Genomic DNA, 15509 nt, shown 5'->3' with positions numbered 1-15509 from the left:
AACCATCTCATTGTCCAGCCTCGGTCCATGCACTCTCCAAAAAGTTGAGTCTACTTTAGACATGTGACTCAGGTGTTCTCAATAAGAATATTACATCTCCTTGCATAAAATGATTGACTCAAGAATAGATCTGAACTTTAGTGGGAAACAATGATTATTTTGCTGGGCAATTCACTAGATGAACTTAAGAGTGTAGGGGGACTGAGGTCACCTGCAACCATCCTGTATCTATGTGGAACCTGAAAATGGAGCAAGGACGGATAAGGTGGAGACAAGAAACCAAGGTGTGGTGACAACTACTAGGTTCCAAAACTAACTGCAAACTGCAATATTCAGTTAAAATCTAAATAACTCCCTTTTCTTGGGAAGCTAGTTAAGGTTGAGTTTTCTAACATTGAAAACATAAAAAGTACAACTGGTAGAATAGGAAAGACTCAAAACGGTGATTACAAGAGCTGTGGGGCGGGGGGGGGAGAATAATTCCCAAATTCAGATGAGACACCAATTTACTAGTTCTGATGTCATTTCTAAATATTTCATAAATTTCCAGAAGAAAAAAAGATTGCTCAGAAATAGTTCTCATGAATGCTTGAATTTTTAAAGCTCCTTGTAAGAAATAATGCAACCCTACAGTAATATCAGATTTTCTAACCTTCATTTAACACTTGTAAGTGAAGGTGTTTCATTGTTTATTTAAGCATTATTAAAAATAAATAAACATCATGGAAAGCCTTGTTTTTAAATATGAGGTCAGTGAGCCCACAGAATTTACAATGCCAGTTTGGATCCACCACAAAGTGTGATGTTACAGGCTTACCCTGACCCAAATACAAATTCACACATCTGCTTTTTGTTTCCTCTCTCCTTCCTATAAATATGATTTGATAGCTTAGTTAGATAAGGGCTAGTCATTTGATCAAGGACTATGGGTAAAATGGAAAGCAAGCAGACACAGTCTTTGTCCTTATGGGACTTACAGTCTAATGAGAAAGTCAGACAATAAGCTGGTAATCACATGCACACATGATATTGCACTGCACAGGTATTACAGGGAGAGTACATGTCCTATTAGTGCACACAAGAACAAAGGTTAATAATACTTATTCTTATTATTCACAACACACTCTGACATTTGTCTATTACATTCTATTCTATTTCCTTTAAAAAAAAAATGGTGGTCAGAACTTCCTAAATTTATTTCATAACCTCCTACTGTGGGTGGATTGAGCTTAGTCAGAAAAGTCAGAGAAGCCTCTCCTAAAAAAATGATGGTTGAGTTGAAGTCAAAACATGAGTAAAAGTTAATTAGGTGAAATAAAGGAGGGAAGAGTGTCATCAGAGGACACAGCAAGTGCAAAACCTGGAGGTGAGAGGAGATAGCTGTATACCAGGAACTGAAGGAAGGGTAGTGTTTGCCTGCAGTGCAGAGAGGAAGGGAGGTGTGTGGCACCTGATGAGATAGAGAGCCAGTTGGCCACACTGGGCAGGATTTCACAGGCCCAGGCTGTGTCAAGGATGGTTGCCTTTGAGAACAATGAGAGGGAATGTGAGCTAACTGTGCAAAGATGGGTGTGGGATAGATGTGGGTAGAACACTTAACAGTAAAGGAAAACCAAAGCTTAGATTTGAGTAGATGGCAGTGGATATGGATAAAAGTTTCTTCTCAGCATTAAAAATTAATGACTTTTTATATCACAAACAAAATGGCTTTTAATACTGATTCCCAAAAACAGGTCAGTGTCTACATAATGAATTACCTAGGGAAGCTGATTGACAGGAAAGAGACTTGGGCACTACTTGCAAAGATTTTGATACAATGAGTCTGTGGTTGAGCTCTGATATATGCATAAATTTTAAAGTCCTATGGGGATTCTAGTGTGCAACTTGGCTAGGGAACTATTAAGAGATGCTTCTTTTATTCTATACCGGTTATGAAATATGGAATTTATGGAATTGGTGCGGAAGAGACAGTTGGACCCTTGGAGGTTTTGGGAAAAGCCTTTATTCAAAGAAGCACTCCTGGTTTAGGGGACTCTAAGATCCAAACCTGGAACTTAGACAATGATATTTTCTCCTTATATATTTCTGAGTTTCTTTGTTTCCTAACTACCAAGGTTTCTGTAGCACCCCTGCCTCGAGTCAGTTAAAATGGTTAACTTAGATTGTATCTAATGTCCATCTTGGTTGGTGTCAGTAACCTTCCTCTAGTTAAGCTGTTACATCCTTGGTTTATGGCCCCTTATAAATTGGAAGTATTTAGGTAAATAGTTCTTGTAAGACCAGATAATTAAGGGACAGTGATTTCAGGAATGTGCATTAGGGACATTGATTAACTTAGGTACAGAGTCCGGCTGCTGGTCTCCTACATTTTTTTCTCAAATGCAGTTAATTATCTGCTAACAAGAGGGTGCAGTAGAAAGCAGGTCACTGAAACAAACTCAGATTGATAGCCTCAAAAATGTCTTATGCTCCCCATCATTGCCACCTCCAAGGCTCCCGCTACAGATGAAGGCATCTTGCACCTGAACTCCTGTAAAGCCTTCACACTGGTCTATTTGCATCTTTCTTTGCCTTCCTATGCTCTGTTTTTTTACGTAGAACATGGTAAACTTTTCAAAAGTAAGAGAGATAATTTCAACAAATGGTTTTATAATTCACCTAGAGGAAATCCTAAGTCCTCATTAGACTCCACAAGGAACAAAAATTCTAGTCTTGCCACTTCTGATTACTTCTAACTAATCATGCCCTTTTACACTGGTTTTTAAATATAGCAAGCAAACTCCTACCTTGGGCTCTTTCAACCTACTTTTCTCTCTGCCTAGAATACTTATTTCTCCCTGTGACTGCAAAGCTTGTTCTTTCCTTCTTTCATATTTTTGTCAAAATATTATTGTGCTAAACATTTCTTGAATCACTCTATATAATATATGCAGACACACCATACATGAATACACACACATATCTTTTTTGTTGTTGTTGTTTGTCAATTATAACTCCTATAGAATAATTGTTCCTTGAAATATAAATTTTGTTTGGTTTATTGCTATGTTTTCATAGCAGTGCTGGGGGCATTGCTCAGTACTTAGTAGAAGCTCAAAAATATTTGATGAATGAGTAAATGGCACAGAATGAGAAAAGAGTGAAGCAGATAGGGAGAAATGAATTGGGGGAGGGGGAGGGCAGCAGGAGCATGGAAAGTGTACCATGGCGTATCTGACACATCTGACTTATCATTGGAAAAAGTCAAATCCCATCTTTTTTGGCAGACAAAGTTGGGAATATGTAGAGTGGACCTTGGGAGAATCAAGGAAGACTATCTGGCAGTGGTTACTTATAGTCACTCTGTTGTCAGGCAGGCTGGTATTATACTCTAGTTCCACCACATTCCTTTGTGGCCTTTGCCAAGCCACTCAACCTTTCTCTATGTGTATCCAAAAATGGGCTAAAAGAGTTTATTTTGGTGAGTATTACATGAAGACAGGTTATAAAATATATTTTGTTCTTTATTATTATACATAGTGTGGGGCTGGCTAATAGTAGAATGACGAAAGAAAGAGAAGAGACTCAGAAGAGCCAAAACACTGGGCTTACTCTGATCCAACAACTATTTAGATTTAAAAAAAAAAAAAGGCTTTTTTCACCTGTTACAATGCATGTTGAGAGTAAGAGGTAAATGGAATGCCAGTAGCCACAATATTTCTAGTGTTGACCTAGTTAGAACTTCAGATTTCATGAGTAAAGGTAAAACATAACCCAATTAAATGCCAGATGAAAAGAGGAAGGCAGCTAAGAAAAAAGAAAAACCTGATTCAGCGGAGGATTTAGTGCATCATGTTACACCACATCCTGTTATGTTTGTAGGCTTTAACCAGTATCATGTTTTCTAGCAACATAAGGATAGTTAAGACTAACTTTACTCAATATTAACAATCACTGTCAGAGGGAACTAATTCCTGCATTAGTCAACCTAACCATCAAATGATGAAAAAAGGTACTGTGAGAAATTTCTGTATAATCTGGGCTTTTGAAGAAATGATAGATATAACATTATGTAGATATAGAATTATATTTTCATATTCAATCACAATAATAAAGAGATGAAAAACTCTTAAGAACATGTATTTATATTTTACTTTGTTATTTCTATTTTCTCCCTATTTCCCCCCAAATACATACTTTAACAGGATGGTAAATCTCCTAAATAATAGTTCACATCCAATCATACTACTTAAGATTTCTATGATTCACAAACTTGCCTGAATAGGCTTAGAGTTAATTCACAATTTAAGCATTTACCAAAACATTAAATACTAATAACAGGTATTAACGTGACTAAGGCAGCCACGTTGGTGAAAGCTCTCTCAGAAATGTCTGATATCAGAAACGGAAATGCACAATTGGGTATTAATATTGTCTTTAGTGAGGATCTTCAATTTGGCACTGCAATATCTCATACTGCTAAATCAACACACAACTCACTCTTACCTGCCATTAAGTATCAGGGGTTTTCCATAAGCCCTGACGTCAGATGAGCAGACCAGGAACAAATGGATCTTTAAGTCGGATGTTGAAGCAGAAAAGTCTCATTTTGAATACAACATGTTTCAATGTACTAGTAAAATTCAAGGTTTAGTTCAGACCTGCTGTGGGACTCCGGGGAAAGAAAGATATCTGTTCTGAAGGTGAGTGGAAGGAAGGTCTTGGAAAGGCTACCTCGAAGCATGATCATCCACACAGAAAGAAGATTAATGTGCTCCCTTTTGTGTGAGCAACTGCATCTTAAACAAAGGAACTACCAGCTATACAAGGATGAGATCCCTGGCCCAGGCTTACAGCTAAAAGAATAAGTTCCCCTGGCAGGTTTTCTGGTGATAAGAAGAGAAGAAAGAAAGAAGAAATGAGACTGCCCCGTGATAAATAAGGAGAAGTCTCTGGTGCTCTTTACTTCCTCACAAAAGGCAGATGTTGGCCTCATCATTGAGACATGGTTGAAAGGCAAGACAACGGGTAAGCATGAAGCATTTTAGTAGAGCAGATTTTCTCTAGGCAATGCCATTTTGCATCCTTATAAATCAAATATAACTGGGACAACTTGTTGACAACCTGGAAACTAACACATGTGAACATGGTTTAGGGTTGGGGTTGGGGGAATAAAAATCTGTGAGTCATTTCAGGGAATAACAGATTTTGTAACTTAACATCTCACATGCCTACTTAGCTTATTATAGCCTAACGCTTATGTTTTGAGTTTTTGACATCTGTGTTTTGAGTTTTTGACATCTTTATTTCTGCCTCTTAAGATGTCTTAAGCATGGAGGAGGAGGAGAGAGGAGTTACTCATTTCTCCATTTCAGACATCATTATCCCTAGATAGAATTAGTGGGGGTATTCTTCTCAGGACTGCCAAACTGTAAACTAAGGGATTTTATGAACTAAGATAACTGAGTCCATATTGACCCCTCCTATATCTGCTAGTCTTCATAATGCCACCTAAAGATGATGGGCAGCCATTAACTACCTTTCTTCCTGCATCAGAGCCCTTAGATAAATATATAACTAGAGGCCTGGTTCATGAAATCCCTGCAGGATCAGGCCTAAACTGTCAGTCTGACATCCCTCTCATAATCTGGCACCACTGGCTTCTAACCACTCACCTGCCTGCCTGCCTCATCAGCCCTAACCCCTCTGCCTGCCTGCCTCATTGCTTCTAACTGCATGCCTGCCTATTTGATCACCCTAACCGCTTGCCTGCCTTCCTGGTCACCCCTAACCACTTGTCTGCCTGCCTTATTGCCCCTAACCACTCACCTCCCTGCCTGACTGTCCCTAATAAATCTGCCTGCTTGCTTGATCTCCCCTAACTGCTTGTCTGCCTTCCTGATTGACCCAAACTGCCTCTGCCTTGGCCCCATTGCTGTTGCTTCATCAGGAAGGTAATCCAGAAAGTCATTTGGCTGTCTGGTCTAATTAGCATATTATGCTTTTATTATTATAAATTAGAAAGAGAGGGAAGCTTAAGTTTTTGGAAACTATCCAAGGTGACAAGAGAGGAGGATCCCTAGAAAATAATAAGTCAGTACCTATACTCACCAAATGTTTAAAACAAATTAAAAATAGGTATTTTTTTCTATAGCTAGAAGTCCAAGATTTGTTTTTGTTTTCTTGTTTCTAGTCAGGCTTCTCTGGATTTTGAACTACAGTTCGGGATCAATGATTGGGTAGGTTTTAATGGTTATGATAGAATCTCTGATATATAAAAACCTGTGGTTGTTGTAATAAGACTACACCTTTCTGGCAAGAGGTTAAGTCATTCCCAGAGAAGTATGGAAGAAATAATCAGTTAACAGAGAAGGAGATTGATAAAATTCTATTTACACAGTCCTCCTCTATGGTTGTTCTATGAGCAAAGATTATCAACACCTCTAAAACTGGTTTTACTATTAAAGACTATAGAATGTGAATTTGGAATATAGAAAAGAGAGGAAGGCTAAGGGAAGGGAAATGAATGGAAAAGGAAAAGTAGGTATAAGTACTTTAATATCAAACTAGAACTTATTTGCTGATGCTGAAAATGCTATTTCTGAGAAGAGTTGAGAGGGGAATAATAGAGCAGATTCTGCCATGTTGAATTCATTTAGAACAAATGCTAGTTGCAGCAAAATGCTTCTGTGGAGTCTGAGGTGAACTGAGGTGAAGATGCAAGAGAGGGAAATGCAATTAGAGGCTTAAAATAGAGACAAAAGAACACAAAGGCATTCTTGGTACCTCAACCCATACCTTGATTAAAGGAACTGATGTCGTGGCAGCATGTTGAAGTCATGCCTCCCATATTAAAAGATTTGGGGGTTGTGGGTAACCAGGATTTCTTCCTTACATATCCTCAGTCCTTGAAAGATAAATATCACAGTGACATATTTGTATCTCTGCTACCACTGGGAGGCAACTTAGTTACCCAACAGAGAGAACCATTGTTTGAACCTAAAAACAAAAACAACAACAAAACCCTCACAGAACCAGTCAGAAATAGACATAGCACGAATATGTTCTCCCATACAGTGGGCTTTCTTGTTGTTTTGTTGATGGTTTCTTTTGCAGTGCAAAAGCTTTTATTTTTTTAATTTATATATTTTTTGAGATGGCTTTCCTTTTCTTTCTTTTTAAAATTTTATTTATTTTTAATTACTTTATTGATTAAGGTATCACATATTTGTCCTTATCCCCCCCATTCCCATCCCTAACCCCTCCCCATGTGTGCCCCCATCCCCCTGTTATCTGTGACCACTGGTTAGGCTCATATGAATGCATGCAAGTTCTTTGGTTAATCTCTCTCCCTTATCCCAATCCTCCGCTACCTTCCCTCTGAGGTCAAACAGTCTGATCGATGCCATTCTTGTTCATCAGTCTATGTTGTTCATCATTTCCCCTAGATGAGTGAGATCATGTGATACTAGAAATACACTTATAAGAACCAAAAATGAGACAAGCAATAATGGTTATGCTGAGAGGCAAATGAATCAGTCTATAGTGAGTTTCTTTCTGGGCCAAATGTTATTTTGAGTCCCAATTTCTATTTCAAACAGTTTCTTATGTGTATATGTCAGCAATGATATTTCAGTTTTGGATGGTGGACAAATGGTGGTAATGCAGGTCTGACCCTCTCCTGTTTGGTCCTAGGCAACCTGGAGCAACACACAGCTGCTGACTGCTAGTATGGCAAGACATCGTCAGCGTCTTCCATCTTTGGACTGTTTCTCCTCTGACTTCATAGCTTTTTATTTTAATGTAGTTCCATTTGTTTATTTTTTCTTTAGCTTCCATTGCCCTAGGAGCAGTATTGGTGAAGAAATTGCTTCGGCATATGTCTGAGATTTCTCTGCCTATGGATTCCTCTAGTATTTTTATGGTTTCCCACCTTCTGTTTAAGTCCTTTATTCATTTTGAGTTTATTTTTGTGTATGGTGTAAGTTGGTGATCTAGTTTCATTTTGTGCATGTATCTGTCCAATTTTCCCAACACCATTTATCGAAGAGACTGTCTTGACTCCATTGTATGTTCATGTTTCTTTTGTCAAATATTAATTGAGCATAGTGGTTTGAGTCAATATCTGGGTTCTCTATTCTATTTCATTGGTCTATATGTCTATTCTTGTGCCAGTACCAGGCTGTTATCACTGATAAAGGTTTAATCTCCAACATCTACAGGGAACTTATACAACTTAATAAAAGCAAGATAAATGATCCAATAAAAAAATGGACAATGGAACTAAACAGAATCTTTTCAAAAGAAGACAGAAGGAAGGCCAACAGACATATGAAAACATGCGCAAAGTCACTAATTATCTGAGAGATGCAAATTAAAATGACAATGCAATACCATCTCACACCTGTCAGAATGGCTATCATCAACAAATCAATAAATGACAAGTGCTGGTGAGGATGCGGAGAAAAAGGAACCCTCGTATACTGCTGGTGGGAATGTGGACTGGTGCAGCCACTGTGGAGAACAGTATGGAGTTTCCTCAAAAAACTAAAAATGGGACTCCTATTTGACCCAATGATCCCACTTCTAGGAATATATCCCAAGAAACTAGAAACACCAATCAGAAAGGATATATGCACCCCTATGTTCACAGTAGCACAATTCACCATGGCTAAGATTTGGAAACAGCCTAAATGCCCATCAGCAGATGAGTGGATTAGAAAACTATGGTACATCTACACAATGTACTCCTACAATGTTATAAAAAAGAAGGAACTTTTATCATTTGCAGCAGCATAGATGAGCATATGTTAAGTGAAATAAGCCAGGCAATGAAAGAAAAATACCACATGGTCTCACTCACTTTTGGAAAATAACAAACATTATAACCTGATAAACAAAAATATATATACAGAGAAAGTAAAACACTGAACAGACTGTCAAATTATAGCGGGAAGGCTGGGGAATTTTGGGGAGGGGGGAGAGAGATCAACCAAAGGACTTATATGTGTGCATATAAGTACAACCAATGGACACAAGACACTTGGGGGCGGGGGTAGGATGGGGGCACAGACAGGGAATAGGGGGGCTGGGGGAAGGTCAATGGGGAAAGAAAATGAGATATATGTACTACTATTTGTAATACTTTAAACAATAAAAAAAAACCTAAAAATAAAAGAAAGCAAAAAAATAAAAGAAATAGATATAGTACAGAGCTTTAGTCTCTTCATGAGACAAACTAAATTCTGAAGTACTCAAGTCAATTCTCTGATATTTTGTCAATTAAAGAATAACTAACTGATAATTTTAGGGTTGAAGGAAGGATATTATAATTTTAAAGGACTTTTCTGATTATTATCTGGTCCTTCTACTGCTTAATTATTATGAGAGAATTGCCTTACTCTTCATATAAAATCAGTTATCAATAATATCTATGGAGTAAATGCATTAATAAATTAAGCAAACATAAGCCATTGTGGTTTGAATCCTGTAACTTTTCAACCTAGAGTAGTGGTGAAGAGATTGAAATTCTCTGACAAAAATTTGCAATATTAAAGAAACAGATGGTCATGGGTGCTGTATTGCATAGGGATCCAACATAAATTATAGTAGTACTGACTTTGATTAGACTATTTTTATCTTCTCTAAGATCCTGGCACAATATCACAAGAGTAGTCTAATAAAATTCAATAAACTTGGCTACTAGAAACTAGAGGTGGGGAGAAAAGAAAATAATGAATGAATACTTTTTGTTTTGAGTATCTTTTTAGTAGACCCTATGAATTGAGAACAAATAGCTCTTGACAGAGAAAAGCTTCATATATAGCAAAATATATTGACATGGAATTAATGGCTAAGGTTACAATGCTTTTGAAAAATAAAATTAATGTTGGGTTTCAAGGCAAACAATACATCAAAATGTTAAATGGCTCATGGAGTAGCAGAGTAAATCTTAGATAATTAATTTACTAGTTGATTATACATCTGTATAAATGATCTGGTATAGACTCGTTGGCTAACAGTTGGCCAAAGAGTTTTTATAGAACCCCAGGTTCAAATGCCTCACAAATTGACAAAGAATTCTGGAGAAAAAATTGTGAATGTTTGTTGAGTATGATACTCTTGATTGTCTATTTAAATTCAGTCTAAAAGATGGCTCCCATGGCCGTCAAGATGAACTTTTTGTATCGCTACAAAATTAGTTTACTATTGAGATGCTATTACTAAGTACTAACATATACTTGGTAATAATAATAGGAGTTATGCATTTAAGTAGCTGCCTCAGGAGATGTTATCAGAAGCTCCAGATAGGTTTGAGCATGTAATGAAAAAAGTGGTGTTTTTTTAAAATATATTTTATTGATTTTTCACAGAGAGGAAGAGAGAGGGATAGAGAGTCAGAAACATCAATGAGAGAGAATCATCTATCAACTGCCTCCTGCACACCCCCCATTGGGAATGTGCCGGCAACCAAGGCACATGCCCTTGACTGGAATCAAACCTGGGACCCTTCAGTCTGCAGGCTGACACTCTATCCACTGAACCAAACTGGTTTCAGTAAAAGTGGTTTATGTTGAGACCCATCTCAAGGAGATAAGGTAACTTAAGCAATGGGTAGTGGTGGTGATGGTGGACATGTCTTGTTTCAGCTGCAAACTGTGGTGACTATGACCATTGGGGGAAGCTTGTTTTGTTTATATTGTTCTTAATGATGGCTCCCTGGTTGTGAACCTCCTGGTATCTTTTAAATACATTCCTTTTCTACTTAAATTGTTATTTGTAACTAATGAAATAATTATCTTTAGCAAGATGTAGGATCACATGAGAACCTGTGTGAAATCTCTTTCAATATATCTCTGGAAAGGATCATTTTTGTGAACTTTTATATATATAATGTGGAGCAAACTGCTCCCTATGAGGCAGTGAACAGTAGCAAGAAGTGTGAGCTGCCATCATCTCCTTGCCTCTTCCTACCAAGTTTGGCATACAGACTTTCTTTGGGAAGCAATGTGGCAGAGTGAAAAGATGATGGAATCAGAAATTCTCCTATTTATAAGACACATAGCAAGTTGATTAAACTTTGTGGAATTTTTTTCTAATAGCATACAAAGAATAATAGCATTTTTTTCTGCAGAGCAGTTACAAGAAAGATAGAAAATCAATAAGTACTTAGATACTAGCGCAGATGAGAAGTATTGCTAATACAGCAAGAAAAGGACATGTACATGAGGAGACTCTGAGGCTGGAGACCACTAAATACTGAAGTCCTCAAGGCACTGTTCTAGGCCATGATTTCTTTCTAGATTAGGGGTGTCGAACTCAATCAGAGAAGGGGCCAAAATCTAAAATCCAGCCTAAATCGCAGGCCGAATGGTTTACTGAAGATTCATAAACTGTCATTGTGATGGAAACGCAGCGGAGTGCAGTGATGACAGCGCGGTGCGGGCCACATTGCAAGGCCTGGCGGGACGGATTTGGCCCGCGGGCCTTGTGTTTGACACATGTGTTCTAGATTTTCATTAGGTGGATTCCACAAGCAATTCTCTGTGCTGATGTCTCTCATATAATAATTCTAGCACAAACACTTCCCTAAGTTCACATACAACTTCCTTGACATTTCCACCTGGCTATTTCACAGGCATTTAAACTTTATACTATGTCTACACAAAAATTTTTAATTTAAGCTTTATGGTATGTTCAAACAACAACAACAAAAAATAATTCCACAACCATCTAAACATTTTATTTTCCTATTCTTTTACATATCAGTAAATGGCGTAATCATACACTCAATTGTTTCCATCAATCAACTAGGAATAATTATTAAATTTTCCATTACCTGCATTCAGTCCATCAAAATGTCTTAAAGGTTGCATATAAAAATCTTCTAATATCTCTTTATCTCCATTAGGTATCATCCTAGTCCACCCATCATATTTCTCATCTATACCAGAACTTGAGAAATTTTTTCTGTAAAATATGATAGTAAATATTTTTGCTTTGTAGATTATATGGTCCCTGTCACAATTATTCAACACTGACATTGTAGCATGAAAGCAACCATAGACAATCATTTTTAGTGGTTTTTCAATAAAATGTTATTTATAAAACATGTGGCAGGCCCAAAGATGATAGTTTGCCTACATTTCCTAATCTACTGAAATTGCTTCTAACTTGTGTTGCTGTTTACAAATTGTTGAAACACTATTATAGTTTCATGCAGAAGTTTTTGAAACAAGTCAGATCATATCTTATTGCAACATAAAATCTTTAAAAGGCTTCTCACTTCAAATAAAATAAAATATAAACTGAACCTTGGCTTAGAAATATTTTTATGACCTGGCTCTTGTTTATTTATCCACTCTTATTCATACCAACCTCCCATTTTCTAAGTACAGACTATCCTCCACTTACGATGGTTTGATTTACAATTTTTTAAGTTTACTATGGTGTAAAAGCAATAAAACTATAATTCAATAAAAACTGTAATTCAAATTTTAAAGTTGATCTTTTTCAAGGCTAGTGATATGTGCTATCATACTCTCTATTAATACTGGGCAGCAGCTCCCAGTCTGGCACCTGATTACAAGGGTAAACAACAGATTTTTTGCACAGCACTGTGTTGCCAGGCTTCTTGGATACTGTGTTGTTGCTTTTTTTGTTTTGTTTTGTTTTTTTGTTTCCTGTTCCATCAACTCTACAAAATGCCCATCTCCTGATTCTGGTGAAAAGAAAAGGAAGGGAATTACAGTAATTGCCCAATTCTCATCTAAAGTAAGTATTCTGAGCACATTTAAGGTAGGCTAAGTTAATCTATGGTATTCTAGAGGTTAAGTGTATTAAATGGATTTTTGCTTTACAATATTTTCAATTTACATTGGATTTACCAGGATGTAACCCTTATGTCAAGGAACATTCACAAGCCATTGCCAGTCTTTTTTCCTTTTCATTCTCTCTCTCTCTCTCTCTTTCTTCCTTTCTCTCTCTCTCTCTCTCTCTCTCTCTCTCTCTCTCTCTCTCTCTCTCTCTCTCTCCCTCCCTCCCTCCCTCCTTCCCTTCCTCCCTCCCTCCTTCCCTCCTTTCTTTCTTTCTTTCTTTCTTTCTTCTTCTTTCTTCTTCTCTTCTTCTTCTCTTCCTTCTTCTTCCTTCCTTCCTTCCTTCCTTCCTTCCTTCCTTCCTTCCTTCTTCTTTCTTTCTTTCTTCCTTTCTTTCTTTCTTTCTTTCAATTTTTGTTGATTTCAGAAAGGGAGAAGGAGAGAGATATAGAAACATCAATAATGAGAGATAATCATCAATCAGCTGCCTCCTGCATGTCCCCTACTGGGGATCAAGCCATTAACCCAGGCATGTGTCCTTGACAGGAATCAAACCTGGGACCCAGCAGTCCACAGGCCGATGCTCTATTCACTGAGACAAACTAGCTAGGACTTGCTAGTCTTCTTTTAGTTATCAAAAAACAACAAACTCTTTCCAGCTTCTGCCCTTATTGTTTTTTCTGGTTGGGGACCTCATTTTTAGGCTCTTTGCAAGTCTGTGTCATTTTTATGCTTTTGTTTGTTTGTTTTTAAAATGTCACATCTTCAACAACCATCATACTACTGTATGCATTATCAATCCATGTGATTTTTTTTTATCAAATTATGAAAGTACTCTCTCTTTTATAGCATCTATTGCAATCTCTTTATCATATTTCTTTCTCTGTTGTATTTTGACCTCTTCTACTAGATTATAAATTCATCACCCTGTTTATCTCTGTATCTTGAGCTCTTAGCACAATGGAAGTAGACAAAGCCAGGAACAAATACAGAAAAATCTAAAGATAGGGAGTCATAAATTGAAGAAATTACTACCAGAAAGAGAGAGAGAGAGAGAGAGAGAGAGAGAGAGAGAGAGAGAGAGAGAGAGAGAGAGAGAGAGAAACACTTAAAGAAACCAGACCAGCCAAAACCGGTTTGGCTCGATGGATAGAGCTTCGGCTTGGGGACTGAAAGGTCCCAGGTTCGATTCTGGTCAAGGGCATGTACCTTGGTTGCAGGCATATCCCCAGTAGGGGGTGTGCAAGAGGCAACTGATAAATGACTCTCTCTCTTATTGATGTTTCTAACTCTCTCCCTTCCTCTCTGTACAAAATCAATAAAAATGTATTAAAAAAAAGAAAGAAAAAGAAACCAGACCAGAAAAAGTGCAAAATTATTGCTGAAGGAAACAAGAGAAAGAACTGATAAAGAAAAAATAAAAGGCTTCACATGGTGTTGATTCAGCAGGAAAAAAATTTGGAGAATAGAAGATGCTGTAATATAAATCAACATATGATTTAAAAAATCTGCTTGGCACATATGGTAGCCAATTATTGTACTATTGTTATTGTTACAGATTTTTGAGAAAAAAAATATTTCATTATTATGAAGTTTTATAAAGTTATACACTAAATCCTTAATGTGAGAAAGAGGTCAGAAAGGCGATTCTAAGCCCTAGTCAGCTAGTTGGTTTTTTGTTTTTTGTTTTTTAATAATTTAATGGTATATAAGAGTGTCTCTTAAAAATAGTATGCATGTAAATCCTGTAAAGAGCTGATTTAAAACAGATTCCTAGCAACCCCCATTCCCAGTTCTGAATTAATAGTTTTAGAAAAGAGCCAAAATTTTTTTTCCATTGGTATGTATTTCATATGCCATAAAATTTAACCTTTTGAGGCATCCAATTCAGTGGTTTTTTAAGACATTCCCAAAGTTGTGCAACCATCACCACTTATTCTAAAACATTTTCATCATCCCCCAAAAGGAACTCATACCCATTATGAATCCCTCTTCATTCTTCCTTTGCCTAGCCCATAGACACCACTATTCTTTTTGTTCCTATAGGTTTGCCTATCCTGGATATTTTCTATAAATGGAATCATACAATATGTAGCTTTTTGTGTCTGGTTTCTTTCATTTAGCATAATGTAAGACATATCCCTCCTATATAATAAAGATGTAATATGCAAATTGACCATCACTCCAACACACAAGATGGCCACCACATGTAGTCAAAGATAGTTGCCCCAATGTGGACACAAGATAGCTGCCACAAGATGGCTGGCAGGGGAGAACAGTTGTGAGCAATCAGACTAGCAGGGGAGGGCAGTTGGGAGGGACCAGGCCTGTAGGGAATGACAGTTAAGGGTGACCAGGCCTGCAGAGGAGGAGAGTTAGGATCAATCAGGCCGGCAGGGGAGGTAGTTAGGGGCATTGAGCCAGCAGGGGAGTAGTTAGGCGTCAATCAAGGCTGGCAGGGGAGTGGTTAGGGGGTGATCAGGCTGGCAGGCAGAAGTGGTTAGGGGCAATCAGGCAGGCAGGCAGGCAAGTAGTTGGGAGCCAGCAGTCCTGGATTGTGAGAGGGATGTCCAACTATTCATTTAGGCCCAAACCCGAATAGTTGGGCATCCCTTGAGGGGTCCCAGATTGGAGAGTGTGAAGGCTGGGCTGAGGGACACACACACCCCATGCACGAATTTTGTGTACTGTTCCTCTAGTTGAATATAAAACCAG

The sequence above is a fragment of the Pipistrellus kuhlii genome, unplaced genomic scaffold (genome assembly GCF_014108245.1).
Source record: "Pipistrellus kuhlii isolate mPipKuh1 unplaced genomic scaffold, mPipKuh1.p scaffold_m20_p_1, whole genome shotgun sequence".
NCBI classification, from domain to species: Eukaryota; Metazoa; Chordata; class Mammalia; order Chiroptera; family Vespertilionidae; genus Pipistrellus; species Pipistrellus kuhlii.
Note: the sequence above shows the minus strand (reverse complement) of the source record.